This window comes from Ascaphus truei, chromosome 4, assembly GCF_040206685.1.
Source record: "Ascaphus truei isolate aAscTru1 chromosome 4, aAscTru1.hap1, whole genome shotgun sequence".
Taxonomy (NCBI): Eukaryota; Metazoa; Chordata; class Amphibia; order Anura; family Ascaphidae; genus Ascaphus; species Ascaphus truei.
In genome coordinates, this window is record NC_134486.1 from 8887283 (window position 1) to 8911305 (window position 24023).

The 24023-nt window shown below is 41.6% G+C and overlaps 11 non-coding genes across 11 annotated transcripts; 6 read left to right on the forward strand and 5 right to left on the reverse strand.

The window, feature by feature from the left end:
* The first annotated feature begins 13 nt into the window (after positions 1–13).
* On the forward strand, positions 14–99 carry TRNAY-GUA (transfer RNA tyrosine (anticodon GUA)). Its single transcript is given in 2 exon segments — positions 14–50; positions 64–99. It is a non-coding gene; the product is annotated as a tRNA-Tyr (tRNA).
* A 3849-nt stretch (positions 100–3948) lies between these two features.
* On the reverse strand, positions 3949–4030 carry TRNAL-AAG (transfer RNA leucine (anticodon AAG)). The gene has a single exon. It is a non-coding gene; the product is annotated as a tRNA-Leu (tRNA).
* A 143-nt stretch (positions 4031–4173) lies between these two features.
* On the forward strand, positions 4174–4259 carry TRNAY-GUA (transfer RNA tyrosine (anticodon GUA)). Its single transcript is given in 2 exon segments — positions 4174–4210; positions 4224–4259. It is a non-coding gene; the product is annotated as a tRNA-Tyr (tRNA).
* A 3849-nt stretch (positions 4260–8108) lies between these two features.
* TRNAL-AAG (transfer RNA leucine (anticodon AAG)) lies at positions 8109–8190 on the reverse strand. The gene has a single exon. It is a non-coding gene; the product is annotated as a tRNA-Leu (tRNA).
* A 143-nt stretch (positions 8191–8333) lies between these two features.
* TRNAY-GUA (transfer RNA tyrosine (anticodon GUA)) lies at positions 8334–8420 on the forward strand. The gene is given in 2 exon segments: positions 8334–8370; positions 8384–8420. It is a non-coding gene; the product is annotated as a tRNA-Tyr (tRNA).
* Positions 8421–12267: 3847 nt separating this feature from the next.
* On the reverse strand, positions 12268–12349 carry TRNAL-AAG (transfer RNA leucine (anticodon AAG)). The gene has a single exon. It is a non-coding gene; the product is annotated as a tRNA-Leu (tRNA).
* Positions 12350–12492: 143 nt separating this feature from the next.
* Positions 12493–12578, forward strand: TRNAY-GUA (transfer RNA tyrosine (anticodon GUA)). Its single transcript is given in 2 exon segments — positions 12493–12529; positions 12543–12578. It is a non-coding gene; the product is annotated as a tRNA-Tyr (tRNA).
* Positions 12579–17289: 4711 nt separating this feature from the next.
* TRNAL-AAG (transfer RNA leucine (anticodon AAG)) lies at positions 17290–17371 on the reverse strand. The gene has a single exon. It is a non-coding gene; the product is annotated as a tRNA-Leu (tRNA).
* A 143-nt stretch (positions 17372–17514) lies between these two features.
* Positions 17515–17600, forward strand: TRNAY-GUA (transfer RNA tyrosine (anticodon GUA)). The gene is given in 2 exon segments: positions 17515–17551; positions 17565–17600. It is a non-coding gene; the product is annotated as a tRNA-Tyr (tRNA).
* A 3849-nt stretch (positions 17601–21449) lies between these two features.
* Positions 21450–21531, reverse strand: TRNAL-AAG (transfer RNA leucine (anticodon AAG)). Its single transcript has one exon. It is a non-coding gene; the product is annotated as a tRNA-Leu (tRNA).
* A 143-nt stretch (positions 21532–21674) lies between these two features.
* Positions 21675–21761, forward strand: TRNAY-GUA (transfer RNA tyrosine (anticodon GUA)). Its single transcript is given in 2 exon segments — positions 21675–21711; positions 21725–21761. It is a non-coding gene; the product is annotated as a tRNA-Tyr (tRNA).
* Positions 21762–24023: the final 2262 nt, after the last annotated feature.

Below are 24023 nucleotides of genomic sequence, written 5' to 3' on the forward strand. Positions count from 1 at the left end.
CCAAAGCATGAAGCCTTCGATAGCTCAGTTGGTAGAGCAGAGGACTGTAGTGGTAATACAGCAATCCTTAGGTCACTGGTTCAATTCCGGTTTGAAAGACTTCTGTTTTTTATTTTCAAACTCATTCAGATGTTTGATATTATGTCAAATAAAAAGTGCAATTGGGTATCAGTATGCCAATAAGTATAAATGCTTAATTCTGCTACAGGAGGAATACACATGAAATTCTCTTTATATAAATACATAAATTCATAACACAGATACATTTCATTACTGACAATCTGCCTGTAAATACAATGACCACAAGCTCTCTCTCCCTATCTCTAAAAGATCAGGTAACATTCATGGAAATCCCGCACAGCATTTGGTTACCATGTAAATAAGCATATACATACCATTACTTCCCTCTGTGTTTTGTTCTTCTTGAATCTTATTTCTAGTTTTAATAAGGTTTTTATGAATTCATATTTCCTAAATCCTTTCAGGATGAATGTTTTGGAAGCATTTATATAAATATAAAATATTAAATATATATTTATATATATTATATTTGGTTAATACCTTCTTTGACAATGTCACATATATCTGAGGAAAAAATTCATAAGCGACTTGAAAAAATGTAAATAAATAATGCACCTGGCCCCTATGGCATACATCCAAGAGTTCTCAAGGTGTTAAGCTCAGTAATAGCCAAACCATTATATTTAATATTCAAGGACTCCATTTCCACAGGCTCAGTACCACAAGATTGGAATAAAACCGATGTGGTGCCTATATTTAAAAGAGAGCTAGATCACAACCGGGGAATTACAGACCTGTAAGCCTGACATCAATAGTGGGGGAACTACTTGAAGGTTTAATACGGCATAATATTCAGGAATACCTAATGGAAAATAAAATTATTAGTAATAGTCAGCATGGATTTATGAAGGATATATCATGCCAAATTAACCTTATTTGTTTCTTTGAGGAGGTGAGTAGGAATTTAGACCAGGGTAATGCAGTTGATGTGGTCTACTTAGATTTTGCAAAGGCTTTTGATACAGTTTCACACAAGAGGTTGGTGTACAAAATAAAGAAAATTGGACTCAGTAATAATATATGCACCTGGATTGAAAACTGGTTAAAGGATAGACAACAGAGGGTTGTCATAAATGGAACTTTTTCAGGTTGGGCTAAAGTCGTGAGTGGAGTACCTCAGGGATCGGTACTGGGACCCCTGCTTTTTAACTTGTTTATTAATTACTTTGAGGTTGGCATCGAGAGCAAAGTCTCCATCTTTGCTGATGATACTAAATTGTGTAAGGTAATAGAATCAGAGCAGGATGTAATTTCTCTTCAGAAGGACTTTTAGAGACTAGAAACGTGGGCAGGTAAATGGCAGATGAGGTTTAATACAGATAAATGTAAGGTTATACATTTTGGGATGCAAGAATGAAAAGGCGACACAAATTAAATGGGGATAAATTGGGGGAATCCTTGATGGAGCAGGATTTAGGAGTGCTTTAGGAGTCAGGAAGGAATTTATTTTTCCCCTTATGAGATATTATTGGATGATATGACTCTGGGGTTTTTTGTTCGCCTTCCTCTGGATCAATAAGTAAGTATAGATAAAGGATAAAGTATCTGTTGTCTAAATTTAAAAGTAAGTCATTGTTGCTACAGCCAATAAACAAAAATTGGCAGCGGTGGGATTTGAACCCACGTCTCCAAGGAGACTGGAGCCATTGACTGTCGGACCCGGTTGGGGTCGAGTAAGAGGGTCCCCCTGAGCTAGGGGCAAAAAGAATTAACCCGCTACCTTCCCTAGGACCGGAGATACAATTTTAATATGACTGAACTTGGCCGTGACCAAGTTCCCACGCCAATTTAGTGATCAAAGCTTTTCTATGGATATTGTATCCGCTTTCGGGGTTTGCGGTTTGGCTGGCTGCCAGCTCGTTCCTTGAGGTCGGACTCGAGGAATCCCCATTGAAATACATTACTCCATTAATTTCAATGGCGGAGTTCCGCTCGTCCTCTCGGGCGCCACCTGCTGGTCTTTTCTGATATTAGGCCAAAACCACGGAAATCTCCATTGACTTGCATGGAGCTCCAATGGCGGCCTATGGGATGGGCTGCAAATGGGGATAGAAAAGGCGGGAAGGGGAACAAAGGGCAATAAACATGTTAATGCAATTCACCCTGGACATTCACCCTGGACATTCTCATTAAGGCTGACAATGAGAAACATTATACTACCCCACATTTCCTGAGTTCACCCAAGGTGGGCTGCTATAAATGTTATGGATGTAGCATTTGTAACAGTTTAAATACTGGAGATAAGTTTTACCATCCTAGAAGTGGCAAGATGTTCACTATTAAGGAACGTATTACATGTACCACCACGAACATAGTCTACATGATCAAATGCCCTTGTGGACTATGTTATATTGGTAAGAGCAATCGGATGCTTAAAACTAGATTTATTGAACATAAGAGTAAAATAAATAATCGTGCGGAAGACACCGCTCTTTTTAGACATTGCTCTGAATTCAGTCATCCCATTTCATCACTAAAATTAATGGGTATTGAACATATCAAAAAAGCTAGGGCAGGATTGGAAAAGGATGTTTTATTATTACAACGTGAATCATTCTGGATCCACACTTTAGATACAGTATTCCCTAATGGACTAAATGACTTTTTGTCATTAGGATGTTTCATTGAAGAAAGGTAAAACCACTTATTCCATAGGCTGCTGCCACTGCCTGCTGTTATTGGATAAATATTTAAGCTGTCAGAATAGTATGCCACTGGGGCTGAGCATGTTTAAGAATTGACAAAACCAACCTTTTTTTAACTTTTATTATTATTCACTGTTCATAGTAAATGATATGTTAGCAGCTTGTTCAACCGTGTTGTGCTGATTTATCACTCCGTTTTTTTTTGTTTTTTTTCCCTTTTTTTCTCTCTTTTTTATAATATCGTGGACTTCTAAAAAATGGAAGATAACTCCCTCCAATGAAGAACAAAAGAAGATGACACATGGAAGGACCTCTATTGAAGAAAATACGCTGATCAACTTATCCATCATACACTCGCAGGATCACATTTAAAAGGATTAACGTTAGTGCAATGATTGGTACACAACATGCACTTCTGGCGTTTCAATTTGAAGGAAATCGAATGGATACCTACTGCGCATGTGCGCGCTTGAAACGCATGAGATCGTGCGTTCCAACTACTGAGGACAAGGAATGATCAAAGATTGACGCTTGTGCAATGACTCATATGCAGTCAGCACTGACTGCGCCTCGAGTGTATGTCTACTGCGCATGCGCGCATTTGAAACACATGAGGACGCTGCGTTCCAACCTTTGAGGACCCGAATCAATGACGTCACAAAGATGGATACCGAATAATCAGGAAGTGCGCATGCGCGCATTTGAAACGCACGAGGACGCTGCGTTCCAACCATTGAGGACCCGAAGTGATGACGTCACAAAGATGGATACCGAATAACCAGGAAGTGGGAGGACATGAACATCACGATATCTAAAGGAGGACTTACAGCTGTTGGGGATCACCTATTCAAGCTTGCACACTGGACATTGGTTCAAGGAACTGATTAAGCACATGGACTTCATCAACACTGATTGAACAGGTTGCATTGTGGGGATTTGGGGCACTATTTATATGTTGTTAGACCAGATTTGTATATGCCATTGTCACTTGAAAAAGACCTCCACGGTCGAAACGTTGTGTTGGCTCAAAAAATGAGTTTGAATTTGCAAAATCCGCTGTGCCCTCTGTTCCTTCCTCTTTGAAATAGATATCAGACATAAGATGTGGCTGTCAAAAACATAGACATGAAACAGTTAATAGTGGTTATTAGCTATGTTGGCTCTACAGTGATATAGAATAAGACAAAGTAAGTAATTGTTACTACAGGCAATAAATAAAGATTGGCAGCGGTGGGATTTGAACCCACGCCTCCGAAGAGACTGGAGCCTTAATCCAGCGCCTTAGACCGCTCGGCCACGCTACCACATGAGTTCTTGAATGTGTGGTATGATGTTTGTAAAGGGAACTGATTTATATCATATATTTTCTTTGCATGTTTAATCCCCTCAATACAAGCTCCACCACATGCAGGAATTATCCGGTTATTTCTTTGGCCAAAGCATGAAGCCTTCGATAGCTCAGTTGGTAGAGCAGAGGACTGTAGTGGTAATACAGCAATCCTTAGGTCACTGGTTCAATTCCGGTTTGAAAGACTTCTGTTTTTTATTTTCAAACTCATTCAGATGTTTGATATTATGTCAAATAAAAAGTGCAATTGGGTATCAGTATGCCAATAAGTATAAATGCTTAATTCTGCTACAGGAGGAATACACATGAAATTCTCTTTATATAAATACATAAATTCATAACACAGATACATTTCATTACTGACAATCTGCCTGTAAATACAATGACCACAAGCTCTCTCTCCCTATCTCTAAAAGATCAGGTAACATTCATGGAAATCCCGCACAGCATTTGGTTACCATGTAAATAAGCATATACATACCATTACTTCCCTCTGTGTTTTGTTCTTCTTGAATCTTATTTCTAGTTTTAATAAGGTTTTTATGAATTCATATTTCCTAAATCCTTTCAGGATGAATGTTTTGGAAGCATTTATATAAATATAAAATATTAAATATATATTTATATATATTATATTTGGTTAATACCTTCTTTGACAATGTCACATATATCTGAGGAAAAAATTCATAAGCGACTTGAAAAAATGTAAATAAATAATGCACCTGGCCCCTATGGCATACATCCAAGAGTTCTCAAGGTGTTAAGCTCAGTAATAGCCAAACCATTATATTTAATATTCAAGGACTCCATTTCCACAGGCTCAGTACCACAAGATTGGAATAAAACCGATGTGGTGCCTATATTTAAAAGGGAGCTAGATCACAACCGGGGAATTACAGACCTGTAAGCCTGACATCAATAGTGGGGGAACTACTTGAAGGTTTAATACGGCATAATATTCAGGAATACCTAATGGAAAATAAAATTATTAGTAATAGTCAGCATGGATTTATGAAGGATATATCATGCCAAATTAACCTTATTTGTTTCTTTGAGGAGGTGAGTAGGAATTTAGACCAGGGTAATGCAGTTGATGTGGTCTACTTAGATTTTGCAAAGGCTTTTGATACAGTTTCACACAAGAGGTTGGTGTACAAAATAAAGAAAATTGGACTCAGTAATAATATATGCACCTGGATTGAAAACTGGTTAAAGGATAGACAACAGAGGGTTGTCATAAATGGAACTTTTTCAGGTTGGGCTAAAGTCGTGAGTGGAGTACCTCAGGGATCGGTACTGGGACCCCTGCTTTTTAACTTGTTTATTAATTACCTTGAGGTTGGCATCGAGAGCAAAGTCTCCATCTTTGCTGATGATACTAAATTGTGTAAGGTAATAGAATCAGAGCAGGATGTAATTTCTCTTCAGAAGGACTTTTAGAGACTAGAAACGTGGGCAGGTAAATGGCAGATGAGGTTTAATACAGATAAATGTAAGGTTATACATTTTGGGATGCAAGAATGAAAAGGCGACACAAATTAAATGGGGATAAATTGGGGGAATCCTTGATGGAGCAGGATTTAGGAGTGCTTTAGGAGTCAGGAAGGAATTTATTTTTCCCCTTATGAGATATTATTGGATGATATGACTCTGGGGTTTTTTGTTCGCCTTCCTCTGGATCAATAAGTAAGTATAGATAAAGGATAAAGTATCTGTTGTCTAAATTTAAAAGTAAGTCATTGTTGCTACAGCCAATAAACAAAAATTGGCAGCGGTGGGATTTGAACCCACGTCTCCAAGGAGACTGGAGCCATTGACTGTCGGACCCGGTTGGGGTCGAGTAAGAGGGTCCCCCTGAGCTAGGGGCAAAAAGAATTAACCCGCTACCTTCCCTAGGACCGGAGATACAATTTTAATATGACTGAACTTGGCCGTGACCAAGTTCCCACGCCAATTTAGTGATCAAAGCTTTTCTATGGATATTGTATCCGCTTTCGGGGTTTGCGGTTTGGCTGGCTGCCAGCTCGTTCCTTGAGGTCGGACTCGAGGAATCCCCATTGAAATACATTACTCCATTAATTTCAATGGCGGAGTTCCGCTCGTCCTCTCGGGCGCCACCTGCTGGTCTTTTCTGATATTAGGCCAAAACCACGGAAATCTCCATTGACTTGCATGGAGCTCCAATGGCGGCCTATGGGATGGGCTGCAAATGGGGATAGAAAAGGCGGGAAGGGGAACAAAGGGCAATAAACATGTTAATGCAATTCACCCTGGACATTCACCCTGGACATTCTCATTAAGGCTGACAATGAGAAACATTATACTACCCCACATTTCCTGAGTTCACCCAAGGTGGGCTGCTATAAATGTTATGGATGTAGCATTTGTAACAGTTTAAATACTGGAGATAAGTTTTACCATCCTAGAAGTGGCAAGATGTTCACTATTAAGGAACGTATTACATGTACCACCACGAACATAGTCTACATGATCAAATGCCCTTGTGGACTATGTTATATTGGTAAGAGCAATCGGATGCTTAAAACTAGATTTATTGAACATAAGAGTAAAATAAATAATCGTGCGGAAGACACCGCTCTTTTTAGACATTGCTCTGAATTCAGTCATCCCATTTCATCACTAAAATTAATGGGTATTGAACATATCAAAAAAGCTAGGGCAGGATTGGAAAAGGATGTTTTATTATTACAACGTGAATCATTCTGGATCCACACTTTAGATACAGTATTCCCTAATGGACTAAATGACTTTTTGTCATTAGGATGTTTCATTGAAGAAAGGTAAAACCACTTATTCCATAGGCTGCTGCCACTGCCTGCTGTTATTGGATAAATATTTAAGCTGTCAGAATAGTATGCCACTGGGGCTGAGCATGTTTAAGAATTGACAAAACCAACCTTTTTTTAACTTTTATTATTATTCACTGTTCATAGTAAATGATATGTTAGCAGCTTGTTCAACCGTGTTGTGCTGATTTATCACTCCGTTTTTTTTTGTTTTTTTTCCCTTTTTTTCTCTCTTTTTTATAATATCGTGGACTTCTAAAAAATGGAAGATAACTCCCTCCAATGAAGAACAAAAGAAGATGACACATGGAAGGACCTCTATTGAAGAAAATACGCTGATCAACTTATCCATCATACACTCGCAGGATCACATTTAAAAGGATTAACGTTAGTGCAATGATTGGTACACAACATGCACTTCTGGCGTTTCAATTTGAAGGAAATCGAATGGATACCTACTGCGCATGTGCGCGCTTGAAACGCATGAGATCGTGCGTTCCAACTACTGAGGACAAGGAATGATCAAAGATTGACGCTTGTGCAATGACTCATATGCAGTCAGCACTGACTGCGCCTCGAGTGTATGTCTACTGCGCATGCGCGCATTTGAAACACATGAGGACGCTGCGTTCCAACCTTTGAGGACCCGAATCAATGACGTCACAAAGATGGATACCGAATAATCAGGAAGTGCGCATGCGCGCATTTGAAACGCACGAGGACGCTGCGTTCCAACCATTGAGGACCCGAAGTGATGACGTCACAAAGATGGATACCGAATAACCAGGAAGTGGGAGGACATGAACATCACGATATCTAAAGGAGGACTTACAGCTGTTGGGGATCACCTATTCAAGCTTGCACACTGGACATTGGTTCAAGGAACTGATTAAGCACATGGACTTCATCAACACTGATTGAACAGGTTGCATTGTGGGGATTTGGGGCACTATTTATATGTTGTTAGACCAGATTTGTATATGCCATTGTCACTTGAAAAAGACCTCCACGGTCGAAACGTTGTGTTGGCTCAAAAAATGAGTTTGAATTTGCAAAATCCGCTGTGCCCTCTGTTCCTTCCTCTTTGAAATAGATATCAGACATAAGATGTGGCTGTCAAAAACATAGACATGAAACAGTTAATAGTGGTTATTAGCTATGTTGGCTCTACAGTGATATAGAATAAGACAAAGTAAGTAATTGTTACTACAGGCAATAAATAAAGATTGGCAGCGGTGGGATTTGAACCCACGCCTCCGAAGAGACTGGAGCCTTAATCCAGCGCCTTAGACCGCTCGGCCACGCTACCACATGAGTTCTTGAATGTGTGGTATGATGTTTGTAAAGGGAACTGATTTATATCATATGTTTTCTTTGCATGTTTAATCCCCTCAATACAAGCTCCACCACATGCAGGAATTATCCGGTTATTTCTTTGGCCAAAGCATGAAGCCTTCGATAGCTCAGTTGGTAGAGCAGAGGACTGTAGTGGTAATACAGCAATCCTTAGGTCAATTGGTTCAATTCCGGTTCGAAGGACTTCTGTTTTTTATTTTCAAACTCATTCAGATGTTTGATATTATGTCAAATAAAAAGTGCAATTGGGTATCAGTATGCCAATAAGTATAAATGCTTAATTCTGCTACAGGAGGAATACACATGAAATTCTCTTTATATAAATACATAAATTCATAACACAGATACATTTCATTACTGACAATCTGCCTGTAAATACAATGACCACAAGCTCTCACTCCCTATCACTAAAAGATCAGGTAACATTCATGGAAATTCCGCACAGCATTTGTTACCATGTAAATAAGCATATACATACCATTACTTCCCTCTGTGTTTTGTTCTTCTTGAATCTTATTCCTAGTTTTAATAAGGTTTTTATGAATTCATATTTCCTAAATCCTTTCATGATGAATGTTTTGGAAGCATTTATATAAATATAAAATATTAAATATATATTTATATATATTATATTTGTTAATACCTTCTTTGACAATGTCACATATATCTGAGGAAAAAGTTCATAAGCGACTTGAAAAAATGTAAATAAATAATGCACCTGGCCCCTATGGCATACATCCAAGAGTTCTCAAGGTGTTAAGCTCAGTAATAGCCAAACCATTATATTTAATATTCAAGGACTCCATTTCCACAGGCTCAGTACCACAAGATTGGCATAAAACCGATGTGGTGCCTATATTTAAAAGGGAGCTAGATCACAACCGGGGAATTACAGACCTGTAAGCCTGACATCAATAGTGGGGGAACTACTTGAAGGTTTAATACGGCATAATATTCAGGAATACCTAATGGAAAATAAAATTATTAGTAATAGTCAGCATGGATTTATGAAGGATATATCATGCCAAATTAACCTTATTTGTTTCTTTGAGGAGGTGAGTAGGAATTTAGACCAGGGTAATGCAGTTGATGTGGTCTACTTAGATTTTGCAAAGGCTTTTGATACAGTTTCACACAAGAGGTTGGTGTACAAAATAAAGAAAATTGGACTCAGTAATAATATATGCACCTGGATTGAAAACTGGTTAAAGGATAGACAACAGAGGGTTGTCATAAATGGAACTTTTTCAGGTTGGGCTAAAGTCGTGAGTGGAGTACCTCAGGGATCGGTACTGGGACCCCTGCTTTTTAACTTGTTTATTAATTACCTTGAGGTTGGCATCGAGAGCAAAGTCTCCATCTTTGCTGATGATACTAAATTGTGTAAGGTAATAGAATCAGAGCAGGATGTAATTTCTCTTCAGAAGGACTTTTAGAGACTAGAAACGTGGGCAGGTAAATGGCAGATGAGGTTTAATACAGATAAATGTAAGGTTATACATTTTGGGATGCAAGAATGAAAAGGCGACACAAATTAAATGGGGATAAATTGGGGGAATCCTTGATGGAGCAGGATTTAGGAGTGCTTTAGGAGTCAGGAAGGAATTTATTTTTCCCCTTATGAGATATTATTGGATGATATGACTCTGGGGTTTTTTGTTCGCCTTCCTCTGGATCAATAAGTAAGTATAGATAAAGGATAAAGTATCTGTTGTCTAAATTTAAAAGTAAGTCATTGTTGCTACAGCCAATAAACAAAAATTGGCAGCGGTGGGATTTGAACCCACGTCTCCAAGGAGACTGGAGCCATTGACTGTCGGACCCGGTTGGGGTCGAGTAAGAGGGTCCCCCTGAGCTAGGGGCAAAAAGAATTAACCCGCTACCTTCCCTAGGACCGGAGATACAATTTTAATATGACTGAACTTGGCCGTGACCAAGTTCCCACGCCAATTTAGTGATCAAAGCTTTTCTATGGATATTGTATCCGCTTTCGGGGTTTGCGGTTTGGCTGGCTGCCAGCTCGTTCCTTGAGGTCAGACTCGAGGAATCCCCATTGAAATACATTACTCCATTAATTTCAATGGCGGAGTTCCGCTCGTCCTCTCGGGCGCCACCTGCTGGTCTTTTCTGATATTAGGCCAAAACCACGGAAATCTCCATTGACTTGCATGGAGCTCCAATGGCGGCCTATGGGATGGGCTGCAAATGGGGATAGAAAAGGCGGGAAGGGGAACAAAGGGCAATAAACATGTTAATGCAATTCACCCTGGACATTCACCCTGGACATTCTCATTAAGGCTGACAATGAGAAACATTATACTACCCCACATTTCCTGAGTTCACCCAAGGTGGGCTGCTATAAATGTTATGGATGTAGCATTTGTAACAGTTTAAATACTGGAGATAAGTTTTACCATCCTAGAAGTGGCAAGATGTTCACTATTAAGGAACGTATTACATGTACCACCACGAACATAGTCTACATGATCAAATGCCCTTTTGGACTATGTTATATTGGTAAGAGCAATCGGATGCTTAAAACTAGATTTATTGAACATAAGAGTAAAATAAATAATCGTGCGGAAGACACCGCTCTTTTTAGACATTGCTCTGAATTCAGTCATCCCATTTCATCACTAAAATTAATGGGTATTGAACATATCAAAAAAGCTAGGGCAGGATTGGAAAAGGATGTTTTATTATTACAACGTGAATCATTCTGGATCCACACTTTAGATACAGTATTCCCTAATGGACTAAATGACTTTTTGTCATTAGGATGTTTCATTGAAGAAAGGTAAAACAACTTATTCCATAGGCTGCTGCCACTGCCTGCTGTTATTGGATAAATATTTAAGCTGTCAGAATAGTATGCCACTGGGGCTGAGCATGTTTAAGAATTGACAAAACCAACCTTTTTTTAACTTTTATTATTATTCACTGTTCATAGTAAATGATATGTTAGCAGCTTGTTCAACCGTGTTGTGCTGATTTATCACTCCGTTTTTTTTTGGTTTTTTTCCCTTTTTTTCTCTCTTTTTTATAATATCGTGGACTTCTAAAAAATGGAAGATAACTCCCTCCAATGAAGAACAAAAGAAGATGACACATGGAAGGACCTCTATTGAAGAAAATACGCTGATCAACTTATCCATTATACACTCGCAGGATCACATTTAAAAGGATTAACGTTAGTGCAATGATTGGTACACAACATGCACTTCTGGCGTTTCAATTTGAAGGAAATCGAATGGATACCTACTGCGCATGTGCGCGCTTGAAACGCATGAGATCGTGCGTTCCAACTACTGAGGACAAGGAATGATCAAAGATTGACGCTTGTGCAATGACTCATATGCAGTCAGCACTGACTGCGCCTCGAGTGTATGTCTACTGCGCATGCGCGCATTTGAAACACATGAGGACGCTGCGTTCCAACCTTTGAGGACCCGAATCAATGACGTCACAAAGATGGATACCGAATAATCAGGAAGTGCGCATGCGCGCATTTGAAACGCACGAGGACGCTGCGTTCCAACCATTGAGGACCCGAAGTGATGACGTCACAAAGATGGATACCGAATAACCAGGAAGTGGGAGGACATGAACATCACGATATCTAAAGGAGGACTTACAGCTGTTGGGGATCACCTATTCAAGCTTGCACACTGGACATTGGTTCAAGGAACTGATTAAGCACATGGACTTCATCAACACTGATTGAACAGGTTGCATTGTGGGGATTTGGGGCACTATTTATATGTTGTTAGACCAGATTTGTATATGCCATTGTCACTTGAAAAAGACCTCCACGGTCGAAACGTTGTGTTGGCTCAAAAAATGAGTTTGAATTTGCAAAATCCGCTGTGCCCTCTGTTCCTTCCTCTTTGAAATAGATATCAGACATAAGATGTGGCTGTCAAAAACATAGACATGAAACAGTTAATAGTGGTTATTAGCTATGTTGGCTCTACAGTGATATAGAATAAGACAAAGTAAGTAATTGTTACTACAGGCAATAAATAAAGATTGGCAGCGGTGGGATTTGAACCCACGCCTCCGAAGAGACTGGAGCCTTAATCCAGCGCCTTAGACCGCTCGGCCACGCTACCACATGAGTTCTTGAATGTGTGGTATGATGTTTGTAAAGGGAACTGATTTATATCATATGTTTTCTTTGCATGTTTAATCCCCTCAATACAAGCTCCACCACATGCAGGAATTATCCGGTTATTTCTTTGGCCAAAGCATGAAGCCTTCGATAGCTCAGTTGGTAGAGGGGAGGACTGTAGTGGTAATACAGCAATCCTTAGGTCACTGGTTCAATTCCGGTTCGAAGGACTTCTGTTTTTGAAGTGAAACTTCCTTAGTGGCACCTCATTCGAACTGGGGCAAAAAAGAATTGTGGAGACAGAAATGAAACGGATGTGACGTCAGTGCTGGCAGTTGAGGCCGGGCTGTGTTCTGGCTCAGCCCGACCCCAACACTGACATCACACCCGCTCCACAAATCAGATGCGGCGGCGGCGATAGCCGCCGGCGCCGCTCCTAATGGCCGCCATTCCCCCCGCACATCCGCTGCCAAGCCGCGCATGCTCAGTAATCATGGGGACTGGAGGAAAGCCACGCATGCGCAGAAGCGGTTGGCAGCGGCGCCGTTCCCCGCCCACTGCCACGGCTGTAAACATGTGTTGCCGTTCCTAACCCGAATGGGACCTCCCTCCCAGCCCACACATGTGCCCGCCTAACTTCCACTACCGCTGCCATGCCGCGCATGCGCAGAAGCGGCTGGCAGCGGCGCCATTCAGCCCTCCAGTGACGCGGGCGTTTGAGGGCCCCCCAGGAAGCGGTGGTACAAAAACCCGGGCGCAACCCGCGCGGACCCCCCCCCCCCGGACCCCCCACACACTGACTGACCCCCCCCGGACCCCCCCACACACTGACTGACCCCCCAGACCCCCACACACACTGACTGACCCCCCCAGACCCCCACACATACTGACTGACCACCCCAGACCCCCACACACACTGAGTGACCCCCCAGAGACCCACACACACTGACTGACCCCCCCCAGACCCCCACACACACTGACTGACTCCCCAGACCCCCAAACACACTGACTGACCACCCCAGACCCCCACACACACTGACTGACCCCCCAGAGACCCACACACACTGACTGAACCCCCCAGACCCCCACACACACTGACTGACCCCCCCAGACCCCCACACACACTGACTGACCCCCCCAGACCCCCACACACACTGACTGACCCCCCCAGACCCCCACACACACTGACTGACCCCCCCAGACCCCCACACACAATAACTGACCCCCCCCAGACCCCCACACACACTGACTAACCCCCCAGACCCCCACACACACTGACTGAACCCCCCAGACCCCCACACACACTGACTGAACCCCCCAGACCCCCACACACACTGACTGAACCCCCCAGACCCCCACACACACTGACAGACCCCCACACACACTGCCTGACCCCCCCAGACCCCAACAAACACTGACTGACCCCCCCAGACCCCCAAACACACTGACTGACCACCCCAGACCCCCACACACACTGACTGACCCCCCAGAGACCCACACACACTGACTGAACCCCCCAGACTCCCACACACACTGACTGACCCCCCCAGACCCCCCCACACACTGACTGAACCCCCCAGACCCCCACACACACTGACTGAACCCCCCAAACCCCCACACACACTGACTAACCCCCCAGACCCCCCCACACACTGACTGAACCCCCCAGACCCCCACACACACTGACTGAACCCCCCAGACCCCCACACACACTGACAGACCCCCACACACACTGCCTGACCCCCCCAGACCCCCAAACACACTGACTGACCACCCCAGACCCCCACACACACTGACTGACCCCCCAGAGACCCACACACACTGACTGAACCCCCAGACCCCCACACACACTGACTGACCCCCCCAGACCCCCACACACACTGACTGAACCCCCCAGACCCCCACACACACTGACTGAACCCCCCAGACCCCCACACACACTGACTGAACCCCCCAGACCCCCACACACACTGACTGAACCCCCCAGACCCCCACACACACTGACAGACCCCCACACACACTGCCTGACCCCCCCAGACCCCCACCACACTGCCTGACCCCCCCAGACCCCCACACACACTACCTGACCCCCCCCAGACCCCCACACACACTGACCCCCCCCAGAGCCCCACACACACTGACTGACCCCCCCAGACCCCCACACACTGACCCCCCAGACCCCCACACACACTCACACTCACACGCACACTCAGTCACACTCACACGCACACTCAGTCACACGTACACTCAGTCACACTCATACTCAGTCAGACGCACAGTCACACGCACACGCATAGTCACACGCACAGTCACACGCACACGCTCAGTCACACACACACGCTCAGTCACACGCGCACTCAGTCACACGCACACTCTCAGTCACACGCGCACTCTCAGTCACACGCGCACTCTCAGTCACACGCGCACTCTCAGTCACACGCGCACTCTCAGTCACACGCGCACTCTCAGTCACACGCACACTCAGTCACACGCACACTCTCAGTCACACGCACACTCTCAGTCACACGCACACTCTCAGTCACACGCACACTCTCAGTCACACGCACACTCTCAGTCACACGCACACTCAGTCACACGCACACTGTCACACGCGGAATTCACCCTTAGTGCAAATAGCTAATACAGGGGATGTGTGCCGAGCACGCGCATTCTAAGTCAAATTTATTTGCGTTTTGTCATTGAGATTGTATTTTGATTTTTAATTAAAACATCACCAACACCAACACAAATACAATTTCTGTGACAAAAGTCAAAGAAGTTTCACTTACTATGCGCGTGCACAGCACACACAGCTTTTTTTTTATTTTCAAACTCATTCAGATGTTTGATATTATGTCAAATAAAAAGTGCAATTGGGTATCAGTATGCCAATAAGTATAAATGCTTAATTCTGCTACAGGAGGAATACACATGAAATTCTCTTTATATAAATACATAAATTCATAACACAGATACATTTCATTACTGACAATCTGCCTGTAAATACAATGACCACAAGCTCTCTCTCCCTATCACTAAAAGATCAGGTAACATTAATGGAAATCCCGCACAGCATTTGGTTACCATGTAAATAAGCAATGGCGGCCTATGGGATGGGCTGCAAATGGGGATAGAAAAGGCGGGAAGGGGAACAAAGGGCAATAAACATGTTAATGCAATTCACCCTGGACATTCACCCTGGACATTCTCATTAAGGCTGACAATGAGAAACATTATACTACCCCACATTTCCTGAGTTCACCCAAGGTGGGCTGCTATAAATGTTATGGATGTAGCATTTGTAACAGTTTAAATACTGGAGATAAGTTTTACCATCCTAGAAGTGGCAAGATGTTCACTATTAAGGAACGTATTACATGTACCACCACGAACATAGTCTACATGATCAAATGCCCTTGTGGACTATGTTATATGGGTGAGAGCAATCGGATGCTTAAAACTAGATTTATTGAACATAAGAGTAAAATAAATAATCGTGCGGAAGACACCGCTCTTTTTAGACATTGCTCTGAATTCAGTCATCCCATTTCATCACTAAAATTAATGGGTATTGAACATATCAAAAAAGCTAGGGCAGGATTGGAAAAGGATGTTTTATTATTACAACGTGAATCATTCTGGATCCACACTTTAGATACAGTATTCCCTAATGGACTAAATGACTTTTTGTCATTAGGATGTTTCATTGAAGAAAGGTAAAACCACTTATTCCATAGGCTGCTGCCACTGCCTGCTGTTATTGGATACATATTTAAGCTGTCAGAATAGTATGCCACTGGGGCTGAGCATGTTTAAGAATTGACAAAACCAACCTTTTTTTAACTTTTATTATTATTCACTGTTCATAGTAAATGATATGTTAGCAGCTTGTTCAACCGTGTTGTGCTGATTTATCACTCCGTTTTTTTTTTTCCTTTTTTTCTCTCTTTTTTATAATATCGTGGACTTCTAAAAAATGGAAGATAACTCCCTCCAATGAAGAACAAAAGAAGATGACACATGGAAGGACCTCTATTGAAGAAAATACACTGATCAACTTATCCATCATACACTCGCAGGATCACATTTAAAAGGATTAACGTTAGTGCAATGATTGGTACACAACATGCACTTCTGGCGGTTCAATTTGAAGGAAATCGAATGGATACCTACTGCGCATGTGCGCGCTTGAAACGCATGAGATCGTGCGTTCCAACTACTGAGGACAAGGAATGATCAAAGATTGACGCTTGTGCAATGACTCATATGCAGTCAGCACTGACTGCGCCTCGAGTGTATGTCTACTGCGCATGCGCGCATTTGAAACACATGAGGACGCTGCGTTCCAACCTTTGAGGACCCGAATCAATGACGTCACAAAGATGGATACCGAATAATCAGGAAGTGCGCATGCGCGCATTTGAAACGCACGAGGACGCTGCGTTCCAACCATTGAGGACCCGAAGTGATGACGTCACAAAGATGGATACCGAATAACAAGGAAGTGGGAGGACATGAACATCACGATATCTAAAGGAGGACTTACAGCTGTTGGGGATCACCTATTCAAGCTTGCACACTGGACATTGGTTCAAGGAACTGATTAAGCACATGGACTTCATCAACACTGATTGAACAGGTTGCATTGTGGGGATTTGGGGCACTATTTATATGTTGTTAGACCAGATTTGTATATGCCATTGTCACTTGAAAAAGACCTCCACGGTCGAAACGTTGTGTTGGCTCAAAAAATGAGTTTGAATTTGCAAAATCCGCTGTGCCCTCTGTTCCTTCCTCTTTGAAATAGATATCAGACATAAGATGTGGCTGTCAAAAACATAGACATGAAACAGTTAATAGTGGTTATTAGCTATGTTGGCTCTACAGTGATATAGAATAAGACAAAGTAAGTAATTGTTACTACAGGCAATAAATAAAGATTGGCAGCGGTGGGATTTGAACCCACGCCTCCGAAGAGACTGGAGCCTTAATCCAGCGCCTTAGACCGCTCGGCCACGCTACCACATGAGTTCTTGAATGTGTGGTATGATGTTTGTAAAGGGAACTGATTTATATCATATGTTTTCTTTGCATGTTTAATCCCCTCAATACAAGCTCCACCACATGCAGGAATTATCCGGTTATTTCTTTGGCCAAAGCATGAAGCCTTCGATAGCTCAGTTGGTAGAGCAGAGGACTGTAGTGGTAATACAGCAATCCTTAGGTCACTGGTTCAATTCCGGTTTGAAAGACTTCTGTTTTTTATTTTCAAACTCATTCAGATGTTTGATATTATGTCAAATAAAAAGTGCAATTGGGTATCAGTATGCCAATAAGTATAAATGCTTAATTCTGCTACAGGAGGAATACACATGAAATTCTCTTTATATAAATACATAAATTCATAACACAGATACATTTCATTACTGACAATCTGCCTGTAAATACAATGACCACAAGCTCTCTCTCCCTATCTCTAAAAGATCAGGTAACATTCATGGAAATCCCGCACAGCATTTGGTTACCATGTAAATAAGCATATACATACCATTACTTCCCTCTGTGTTTTGTTCTTCTTGAATCTTATTTCTAGTTTTAATAAGGTTTTTATGAATTCATATTTCCTAAATCCTTTCAGGATGAATGTTTTGGAAGCATTTATATAAATATAAAATATTAAATATATATTTATATATATTATATTTGGTTAATACCTTCTTTGACAATGTCACATATATCTGAGGAAAAAATTCATAAGCGACTTGAAAAAATGTAAATAAATAATGCACCTGGCCCCTATGGCATACATCCAAGAGTTCTCAAGGTGTTAAGCTCAGTAATAGCCAAACCATTATATTTAATATTCAAGGACTCCATTTCCACAGGCTCAGTACCACAAGATTGGAATAAAACCGATGTGGTGCCTATATTTAAAAGGGAGCTAGATCACAACCGGGGAATTACAGACCTGTAAGCCTGACATCAATAGTGGGGGAACTACTTGAAGGTTTAATACGGCATAATATTCAGGAATACCTAATGGAAAATAAAATTATTAGTAATAGTCAGCATGGATTTATGAAGGATATATCATGCCAAATTAACCTTATTTGTTTCTTTGAGGAGGTGAGTAGGAATTTAGACCAGGGTAATGCAGTTGATGTGGTCTACTTAGATTTTGCAAAGGCTTTTGATACAGTTTCACACAAGAGGTTGGTGTACAAAATAAAGAAAATTGGACTCAGTAATAATATATGCACCTGGATTGAAAACTGGTTAAAGGATAGACAACAGAGGGTTGTCATAAATGGAACTTTTTCAGGTTGGGCTAAAGTCGTGAGTGGAGTACCTCAGGGATCGGTACTGGGACCCCTGCTTTTTAACTTGTTTATTAATTACCTTGAGGTTGGCATCGAGAGCAAAGTCTCCATCTTTGCTGATGATACTAAATTGTGTAAGGTAATAGAATCAGAGCAGGATGTAATTTCTCTTCAGAAGGACTTTTAGAGACTAGAAACGTGGGCAGGTAAATGGCAGATGAGGTTTAATACAGATAAATGTAAGGTTATACATTTTGGGATGCAAGAATGAAAAGGCGACACAAATTAAATGGGGATAAATTGGGGGAATCCTTGATGGAGCAGGATTTAGGAGTGCTTTAGGAGTCAGGAAGGAATTTATTTTTCCCCTTATGAGATATTATTGGATGATATGACTCTGGGGTTTTTTGTTCGCCTTCCTCTGGATCAATAAGTAAGTATAGATAAAGGATAAAGTATCTGTTGTCTAAATTTAAAAGTAAGTCATTGTTGCTACAGCCAATAAACAAAAATTGGCAGCGGTGGGATTTGAACCCACGTCTCCAAGGAGACTGGAGCCATTGACTGTCGGACCCGGTTGGGGTCGAGTAAGAGGGTCCCCCTGAGCTAGGGGCAAAAAGAATTAACCCGCTACCTTCCCTAGGACCGGAGATACAATTTTAATATGACTGAACTTGGCCGTGACCAAGTTCCCACGCCAATTTAGTGATCAAAGCTTTTCTATGGATATTGTATCCGCTTTCGGGGTTTGCGGTTTGGCTGGCTGCCAGCTCGTTCCTTGAGGTCGGACTCGAGGAATCCCCATTGAAATACATTACTCCATTAATTTCAATGGCGGAGTTCCGCTCGTCCTCTCGGGCGCCACCTGCTGGTCTTTTCTGATATTAGGCCAAAACCACGGAAATCTCCATTGACTTGCATGGAGCTCCAATGGCGGCCTATGGGATGGGCTGCAAATGGGGATAGAAAAGGCGGGAAGGGGAACAAAGGGCAATAAACATGTTAATGCAATTCACCCTGGACATTCACCCTGGACATTCTCATTAAGGCTGACAATGAGAAACATTATACTACCCCACATTTCCTGAGTTCACCCAAGGTGGGCTGCTATAAATGTTATAGATGTAGCATTTGTAACAGTTTAAATACTGGAGATAAGTTTTACCATCCTAGAAGTGGCAAGATGTTCACTATTAAGGAACGTATTACATGTACCACCACGAACATAGTCTACATGATCAAATGCCCTTGTGGACTATGTTATATTGGTAAGAGCAATCGGATGCTTAAAACTAGATTTATTGAACATAAGAGTAAAATAAATAATCGTGCGGAAGACACCGCTCTTTTTAGACATTGCTCTGAATTCAGTCATCCCATTTCATCACTAAAATTAATGGGTATTGAACATATCAAAAAAGCTAGGGCAGGATTGGAAAAGGATGTTTTATTATTACAACGTGAATCATTCTGGATCCACACTTTAGATACAGTATTCCCTAATGGACTAAATGACTTTTTGTCATTAGGATGTTTCATTGAAGAAAGGTAAAACCACTTATTCCATAGGCTGCTGCCACTGCCTGCTGTTATTGGATAAATATTTAAGCTGTCAGAATAGTATGCCACTGGGGCTGAGCATGTTTAAGAATTGACAAAACCAACCTTTTTTTAACTTTTATTATTATTCACTGTTCATAGTAAATGATATGTTAGCAGCTTGTTCAACCGTGTTGTGCTGATTTATCACTCCGGTTTTTTTTGTTTTTTTTCCCTTTTTTTCTCTCTTTTTTATAATATCGTGGACTTCTAAAAAATGGAAGATAACTCCCTCCAATGAAGAACAAAAGAAGATGACACATGGAAGGACCTCTATTGAAGAAAATACGCTGATCAACTTATCCATCATACACTCGCAGGATCACATTTAAAAGGATTAACGTTAGTGCAATGATTGGTACACAACATGCACTTCTGGCGTTTCAATTTGAAGGAAATCGAATGGATACCTACTGCGCATGTGCGCGCTTGAAACGCATGAGATCGTGCGTTCCAACTACTGAGGACAAGGAATGATCAAAGATTGACGCTTGTGCAATGACTCATATGCAGTCAGCACTGACTGCGCCTCGAGTGTATGTCTACTGCGCATGCGCGCATTTGAAACACATGAGGACGCTGCGTTCCAACCTTTGAGGACCCGAATCAATGACGTCACAAAGATGGATACCGAATAATCAGGAAGTGCGCATGCGCGCATTTGAAACGCACGAGGACGCTGCGTTCCAACCATTGAGGACCCGAAGTGATGACGTCACAAAGATGGATACCGAATAACCAGGAAGTGGGAGGACATGAACATCACGATATCTAAAGGAGGACTTACAGCTGTTGGGGATCACCTATTCAAGCTTGCACACTGGACATTGGTTCAAGGAACTGATTAAGCACATGGACTTCATCAACACTGATTGAACAGGTTGCATTGTGGGGATTTGGGGCACTATTTATATGTTGTTAGACCAGATTTGTATATGCCATTGTCACTTGAAAAAGACCTCCACGGTCGAAACGTTGTGTTGGCTCAAAAAATGAGTTTGAATTTGCAAAATCCGCTGTGCCCTCTGTTCCTTCCTCTTTGAAATAGATATCAGACATAAGATGTGGCTGTCAAAAACATAGACATGAAACAGTTAATAGTGGTTATTAGCTATGTTGGCTCTACAGTGATATAGAATAAGACAAAGTAAGTAATTGTTACTACAGGCAATAAATAAAGATTGGCAGCGGTGGGATTTGAACCCACGCCTCCGAAGAGACTGGAGCCTTAATCCAGCGCCTTAGACCGCTCGGCCACGCTACCACATGAGTTCTTGAATGTGTGGTATGATGTTTGTAAAGGGAACTGATTTATATCATATGTTTTCTTTGCATGTTTAATCCCCTCAATACAAGCTCCACCACATGCAGGAATTATCCGGTTATTTCTTTGGCCAAAGCATGAAGCCTTCGATAGCTCAGTTGGTAGAGCAGAGGACTGTAGTGGTAATACAGCAATCCTTAGGTCAATTGGTTCAATTCCGGTTCGAAGGACTTCTGTTTATTATTTTCAAACTCATTCAGATGTTTGATATTATGTCAAATAAAAAGTGCAATTGGGTATCAGTATGCCAATAAGTATAAATGCTTAATTCTGCTACAGGAGGAATACACATGAAATTCTCTTTATATAAATACATAAATTCATAACACAGATACATTTCATTACTGACAATCTGCCTGTAAATACAATGACCACAAGCTCTCTCTCCCTATCTCTAAAAGATCAGGTAACATTCATGGAAATTCCGCACAGCATTTGTTACCATGTAAATAAGCATATACATACCATTACTTCCCTCTGTGTTTTGTTCTTCTTGAATCTTATTTCTAGTTTTAATAAGGTTTTTATGAATTCATATTTCCTAAATCCTTTCATGATGAATGTTTTGGAAGCATTTATATAAATATAAAATATTAAATATATATTTATATATATTATATTTGTTAATACCTTCTTTGACAATGTCACATATATCTGAGGAAAAAGTTCATAAGCGACTTGAAAAAATGTAAATAAATAATGCACCTGGCCCCTATGGCATACATCCAAGAGTTCTCAAGGTGTTAAGCTCAGTAATAGCCAAACCATTATATTTAATATTCAAGGACTCCATTTCCACAGGCTCAGTACCACAAGATTGGAATAAAACCGATGTGGTGCCTATATTTAAAAGGGAGCTAGATCACAACCGGGGAATTACAGACCTGTAAGCCTGACATCAATAGTGGGGGAACTACTTGAAGGTTTAATACGGCATAATATTCAGGAATACCTAATGGAAAATAAAATTATTAGTAATAGTCAGCATGGATTTATGAAGGATATATCATGCCAAATTAACCTTATTTGTTTCTTTGAGGAGGTGAGTAGGAATTTAGACCAGGGTAATGCAGTTGATGTGGTCTACTTAGATTTTGCAAAGGCTTTTGATACAGTTTCACACAAGAGGTTGGTGTACAAAATAAAGAAAATTGGACTCAGTAATAATATATGCACCTGGATTGAAAACTGGTTAAAGGATAGACAACAGAGGGTTGTCATAAATGGAACTTTTTCAGGTTGGGCTAAAGTCGTGAGTGGAGTACCTCAGGGATCGGTACTGGGACCCCTGCTTTTTAACTTGTTTATTAATTACCTTGAGGTTGGCATCGAGAGCAAAGTCTCCATCTTTGCTGATGATACTAAATTGTGTAAGGTAATAGAATCAGAGCAGGATGTAATTTCTCTTCAGAAGGACTTTTAGAGACTAGAAACGTGGGCAGGTAAATGGCACATGAGGTTTAATACAGATAAATGTAAGGTTATACATTTTGGGATGCAAGAATGAAAAGGCGACACAAATTAAATGGGGATAAATTGGGGGAATCCTTGATGGAGCAGGATTTAGGAGTGCTTTAGGAGTCAGGAAGGAATTTATTTTTCCCCTTATGAGATATTATTGGATGATATGACTCTGGGGTTTTTTGTTCGCCTTCCTCTGGATCAATAAGTAAGTATAGATAAAGGATAAAGTATCTGTTGTCTAAATTTAAAAGTAAGTCATTGTTGCTACAGCCAATAAACAAAAATTGGCAGCGGTGGGATTTGAACCCACGTCTCCAAGGAGACTGGAGCCATTGACTGTCGGACCCGGTTGGGGTCGAGTAAGAGGGTCCCCCTGAGCTAGGGGCAAAAAGAATTAACCCGCTACCTTCCCTAGGACCGGAGATACAATTTTAATATGACTGAACTTGGCCGTGACCAAGTTCCCACGCCAATTTAGTGATCAAAGCTTTTCTATGGATATTGTATCCGCTTTCGGGGTTTGCGGTTTGGCTGGCTGCCAGCTCGTTCCTTGAGGTCGGACTCGAGGAATCCCCATTGAAATACATTACTCCATTAATTTCAATGGTGGAGTTCCGCTCGTCCTCTCGGGCGCCACCTGCTGGTCTTTTCTGATATTAGGCCAAAACCACGGAAATCTCCATTGACTTGCATGGAGCTCCAATGGCGGCCTATGGGATGGGCTGCAAATGGGGATAGAAAAGGCGGGAAGGGGAACAAAGGGCAATAAACATGTTAATGCAATTCACCCTGGACATTCACCCTGGACATTCTCATTAAGGCTGACAATGAGAAACATTATACTACCCCACATTTCCTGAGTTCACCCAAGGTGGGCTGCTATAAATGTTATGGATGTAGCATTTGTAACAGTTTAAATACTGGAGATAAGTTTTACCATCCTAGAAGTGGCAAGATGTTCACTATTA